We start from the raw sequence: 6,263 nt of genomic DNA on the forward strand, positions 1-6,263 counted from the left end.
ACCGTTTACCAATTGCGGAAAAAGCCGATATCGTGTTGATGTATGGCTATTGTGATCAAAATACCCAACGGGTGTTTGCTATGTATGCTGCTCGGTATCCTGGACGACATCATCCAAGTGTCCGGACCGTTCGCCGGATAGTTACGTTATTTAAGGAAACAGGAAGTGTGGAGCCACATGTGAAACTTCAACCACGACCTGCAACAAATGATAATGCCCAAGTAGGTGTTTTAGCTGCTGTAACCGGCTAATCCGCACATCATTAACAGACAAACTGCGCGAGAATCGGGAATCTCAAAAATGTCGGTGTTGAGAATGCTACATCAACATCGATTGCACGCGTACCATATTTCTATGCACCAGGAATTGCATGGCGACGTCTTTCAACGTCGTGTACAGTTCTGCCACTGGGCACAAGAGAAATTACGGGACGATGACAGATTTTTTGCACGCGTTCTATTTAGCGACGAAGCGTCATTCACCAACAGTGGTAACGTAAACCGGCATAATATGCACTACTGGGCAACGGAAAGTCAACCGATGGCTGCGACAAGTGGAACATCAGCGACCTTGGCGGGTTAATGTATGGCGCGGCATTATGGGAGGAAGGATAATTGGCCCCGATTTTATCGATGGCAGTCTACATGATGCGATGTGTGCTGATTTCCTACGTAATGTTGTACCGATGTTACTACAAGATGTTTCATGACAGAATGGCGATGTACTTCCAACGTGATGGACGTTCGGCACATAGTTCGCGTGCGGTTGAAGCGGTATTGAATAGCATATTTCTTGAGAGTTGGATTGGTCGTCGAAGCACGATACCATGGCCCGTACGTTCACCGGATCTGACGTCCCCGGATTTCTTTCGGTGGGGGAAAGTTGAACTATATTTGCTATCGTGATCCACCGACAACGCCTGACAACATGCGTCAGCGCATTCTCAATGCATGTGCGAACATTACGGAAGGAGAACTACTAGCTGTTGAGAGGAATGTCGTTACACGTATTGCCAAATGCATTGAGGTTGACGGACATAATTTTGAGGATTTATTGCATTAATGTGGTATTTACAGGTAATCACACTGTAACAGCATGCGTTCTCAGAAATGGTAACTTCACAAAGGTACATGTATCACATTGGAACAATCGAAATAAAATGTTCAGACGTACTTACGTTCTGTATTTTAATTTTAAAAAACCTACCTGTTACCACCTGTTCGTCTAAAATTGTGAGCCATATGTTTGTGACTATTACAGCGCCATCTATCACAAAGCGAAAAAAAGTGGTCCAACAAAAACATTCATATTTCTTTACCTACTACACGAATATGTAATAAAAATGGGGTTCCTATTTTTAAAAAAGGCAGTTGACATACGTTTGACTTATGGCAGCGCCATCTAGCGGGCCAACCGTAGCGCCATCTGGTTTCCCCCTTCAAGCTAGACAAGTTTCGTTATTTGTAGTTTTTTCGTTTGACGCTTATTTCGTGAGATATTTGGCCCAGTCACGATCAGTGGACCACCCTGTATTATCTGCAAGATGAGTTTGTGTCTGGATCACTACCAGAGAGATTAGACATCACCATTCACCAGCCAGCATCTTGGAAGGTCTTCCGGTATCACGCCACGATAGCATGTAGCTTACGCCATTAAATTCGTGGAGGAAAACGATAACAGTTGCGTGTCTATGGAGAATCGCTTCAGTTGTTCGACTGGATCCATGATTTCCTCTCAAAAAGGTTACAGTACGTAGTAATCGATGTAAAATCATCGATTAAAACAGAAGTGAGATCCGGCGCTCCCCAAGGAAATGTTTATGGCCCTCTGCCGTTCCTAATGTACATATACGACTTAGCAAATAATCTGAGCAGCCCTCATAGACTGTTTGCTGATTATGCTGTCATTTACCGTCCAGTAAAATCATCAGAATATCAAAACTATTGCAAAATTACTTAGACACGAAATCTGAAGGGTACGAAAAGTGGCAACTGTCTCTCAGTTAGGAAAAGTGTGAGGTCATCCACATGATTACGAAAAGAAGTCAAATTTCGGTTGCATAACAACTCTCACAAATCTAAAGGCTATCAATTCGACTAAACATCTAGGAATTGCAATTAGAAACAACTTAAGTTGGAACGATGACACAGATAATGTTGTGCGGAATCAAACCAAAGACTACGTTTTATTGGCAGAACACTTAGAAGATGCAGCAGGACTACTAAAGAGGCTGCCTACACTACGCTTGTCCGTCCTCTGAAGGAGTATTGCTGTGCTGAATGGAATCCTTACCTGACAGGACCGGCAGAGAACATTGAAAACGTTCAAAGAAACGCACCTCGTTTCGTATTGTCGCGGAATTGTGAAGAGCGTGTCGCGTATATGATAAGCGAGATGGGATGGCAATTATTAAAACATAGTCGTTTTTCGTGTGGCGAGATCTTTTCACGAAATTTCAGTCACCAGATTTCTCCTCTGAATGCGAAAATATCTTACTGTGGCCAGCCTACATAGGTATAAATGATTATCACAATAAAATAAGAGAAATCAAAGCTCGTACAGAAATATTTATGTTATCATTTTTCCCATACGCTGTTAGAGAGTGGAACGGTAGTGAAGTAGAGTGAAAGTGGTTCGATGAACCCTCTGCCACCCATTTAAATGTTAATTGCAGATTAGGTATGTAAACGTAGATGTAGATGAGAACAATGTCTAAGAATTTCAGGAACAGCGGTTCTAATGTCAATTCAGTACATGAAATTCTACCATTCAAATGTTTTAGTAAACAGTCGGTAAAATGGTAGATGCCTCGTTCAGTAGTGAACCCCTTTTGATAACTAAAATGTGCCTGAACGAGAATCACATATTTGCAGATATGCTCAGCAGGACTAACGTACATTAGTTATGGCGTAACGTTTGCCACGGTTGCACGCCCTGGCGGAACGGTACAGGCTGCGGAACCTCAGAGCCCTACACACACACGTGAAACAACCGCTGCAACAGCCACACAACAGCCACAGACAACACCTGAAACCCAACAAGCATCGGTACCAACACCTATGCCCCCAAACAACACGACCCCACTCCCGGAAATCACGAGCTGCGAAGAATCGCACCATATACAAGAAAACACATCCACACAAGAACCCCCCGAACCCCAAGCCCAGAGGAGGAATAGACGTACACGCAAACACAGGGCGGGGAACACGAAATCACCACAACAGGCCACGCAGCAACAACAGAACAGCAACACACAGGAAAACAGTCAACAAGACACTGAGACTGTAACTCACACTACCATCCCCCTCACCACAGAAGTAACTCAGGCGCCACAACCTCTACCACGAAACACAAATGCCGCCCCAAACAACACACCAATACCTGCACAAGCGGCCGCTAACCCCACAACAGCACCTCAGGCTGCCACACCCAACACCAACACATCACCTGGGGGAATACTGGAAACACTATTCCCCCGACACACGACCATTGAAATCCTTACAGAGGTACTGATGGCCGTCACTACACTCATCACCCAGCTCATGAGCGCCGAACCCGGGCAATACTGGGCTGTCATACACACTGCCGTCACAACACTCTTTCACACTCTTACATGAATAATACGCCACACCCGGCCCATAACGCAGACCCGCACACACTATCACGGATCCTGTTCTGGAATGCAGACTCGATCCACAACAAAAGGGCAGAATTTGCCGCGTTCATGGAGCGCAAGGGAATCCTTGTCGCGCTACTGAGCGAGACTAAACTTAAACCGCACAAACAATTAAACTTCCTTGGCTACTGTATCTATCGTACCGACCGACCGGGCGACGCCGTGGCAGGTGGAACTGCAATCGTCATACACAAAGACATTGAGCACACAAACATAGAGCTCCCTGAACTGGAAAAAATCGAGGCTACAGCCGTCAGAGTCAAGTTCAACGGAGCCTACACCACACTGATATCGGTATACAACAGCCCTGTAGGCATTTCAACACGCGATATCAGCACATTACTCAACATTTCACCGCGAGTAATAGTCGCTGGAGATCTTAACGCAAAACACCCAGAATGGAATTCACGCATACGAAATCCCAACGGCAAAATACTGTACGAACATTCACTTGGCAGAAACTACATTATACTAGCGCCGACTGAATCGACGCACATTCCCTATCAGAGGGGACACAGGCATGACGTGATAGACATGGCCCTCATCAAGGGCATTACATCGACACTCAACGTTTCCGTTGAAAACGATCTGCCCTCAAACCACCAACCTGTAATACTATACATTGAGGAAACACTGCAGCACATGGAACAACGCAAGATGTTGGACTACGGGCGTGTGGATTGGACAAGGTTCAAGCAAACGCTCGATAGCCACATCCCACCTATAAACGAAATTAATGAAACAGCACAAATTGACGAGGCAGTAGAAACCCTCACTAACGCCGTCCAGGACGCAATGGCGGGCACCGTACCTGATCGCACCTCACAACAACGCAGTGCGGCCCTGCACCAGGAAATCCTGGGCCTAATCTCAATGAGGAATCGCCTCAGGAGACAATGGCAGCGCACCAGGCGTCCGTACTTCAAACGGCACATTAACAGACTACAGGGCATCATACACGATAAAATACAAACACACAGAACACAACAGTGGAACCACACACTCGAAGGGCTGGACACCACACGACCTGGCGTGTGGCAACTAGCCCGACACTTCACCAGGGAGAAAATATACACCCCAACGCTTCAAGGGCCCGACGGACCTGCATACTCAGCGGAAGAGAAAGCAGAACTAATGGCCCGAACACTCGCAGCGTCATTCACACCGAACCTGGTACCATCAGATCCAGCGTTCACACTTGCTACTGACCAAGAGGTTACACGCATTCTAGCCCAACCATCGCGCGACGACATTCGACATGCTAGCACAGCCGAAGTCTCCTGGGCTATAATGCATTCCGCTGCTATGAAAGCCCCTGGTCATGATGGAATTCAAAACCGTGTCCTCCAGGAGTTCACGGATAAAGCAACTGAGTACCTAACACACATAACGAATGCCATACTAAAACACCAACACTTCCCCGCCTTTTGGAAGACGGCCAAGGTCCTGATGTTCAGGAAGCCGGGGAAAGACCACAGCCTCCCACAAAATTACCGACCCATCAGCCTTCTGAGCTCGCTCAGTAAGATTGTTGAGAAGGTGATTCTCAAACGCATCACTAGGCACTGCATAACAAATGACATCCTGAGACCGGAGCAATTCGGCTTCAGAAATCACCACTCAACAACACAACAACTCCTACGGGTCGTAGAACACATAGCACATGGCTTCAACATAAACAAAGCTACAGGGGCAGTGTTCCTGGACATCGAAAAGGCTTTCGACCGTCTATGGCACAACGGCCTCATCCGCAAACTCAGCGACGCGGGATTCCCCGACGGGCTGCTGCGTCTAATACACTCATACCTCACAGACAGGAGTTTCAACACTGACGTGCAGGGAAAACAGTCAACACGACACGGTATACACGCGGGAGTACCCCAGGGAAGCATCCTAGGGCCCCTACTGTTTAACCTCTACATAAACGATCTCCCAACCACACACAACACAATGATGGCAATCTACGCGGATGACACAGCCATCCTTGCGCAAGATTGGAAACCATCAAACATTACGTCACGCCTACAGACTGCACTCAGAGTGGCCGAGCCTTGGTTGGAGAAATGGCGTGTTAGAGTAAACGTCGACAAGTGCGAAGCCGTTCTGTTCACGAAAAGACCGAAGCAACTGCGCAAACACCGCTACTGCAGGCCAATAACACTACATGCACGTCCAATACGTTTCCGCGAGAAAGTCAAATACCTCGGTGTCTGGCTGGACCGGAAATTACTCTGGGGGGACCACATACAACACATGACCAACCGAGCTATCGCGAGGCTCAAACAGCTCTATCCTATGCTCAACAGGCGTAGCACACTGAACAGAAGGGTGTCGAGGTCCATGTACATGACACTTATCCGACCCCTGATGACGTACGCAGCTCCCGTCTGGGGATACGCTGCGCCTACACGCCTGCGCCGTCTGCAGCTCATACAAAACAAGGTACTCAAAATCATAAGCAATGCTCCACGATACACACGCATCGCGGACCTACACCGGGAATACCGACTTGAGACTCTCACGGAGGTAATCCACAAACTCACCACAAGACTATATAGAAACTCCAGACATTCGCAGAACCCGTTTA

Source organism: Schistocerca cancellata, chromosome 1 (assembly GCF_023864275.1).
Source record: "Schistocerca cancellata isolate TAMUIC-IGC-003103 chromosome 1, iqSchCanc2.1, whole genome shotgun sequence".
NCBI lineage: Eukaryota > Metazoa > Arthropoda > Insecta > Orthoptera > Acrididae > Schistocerca > Schistocerca cancellata.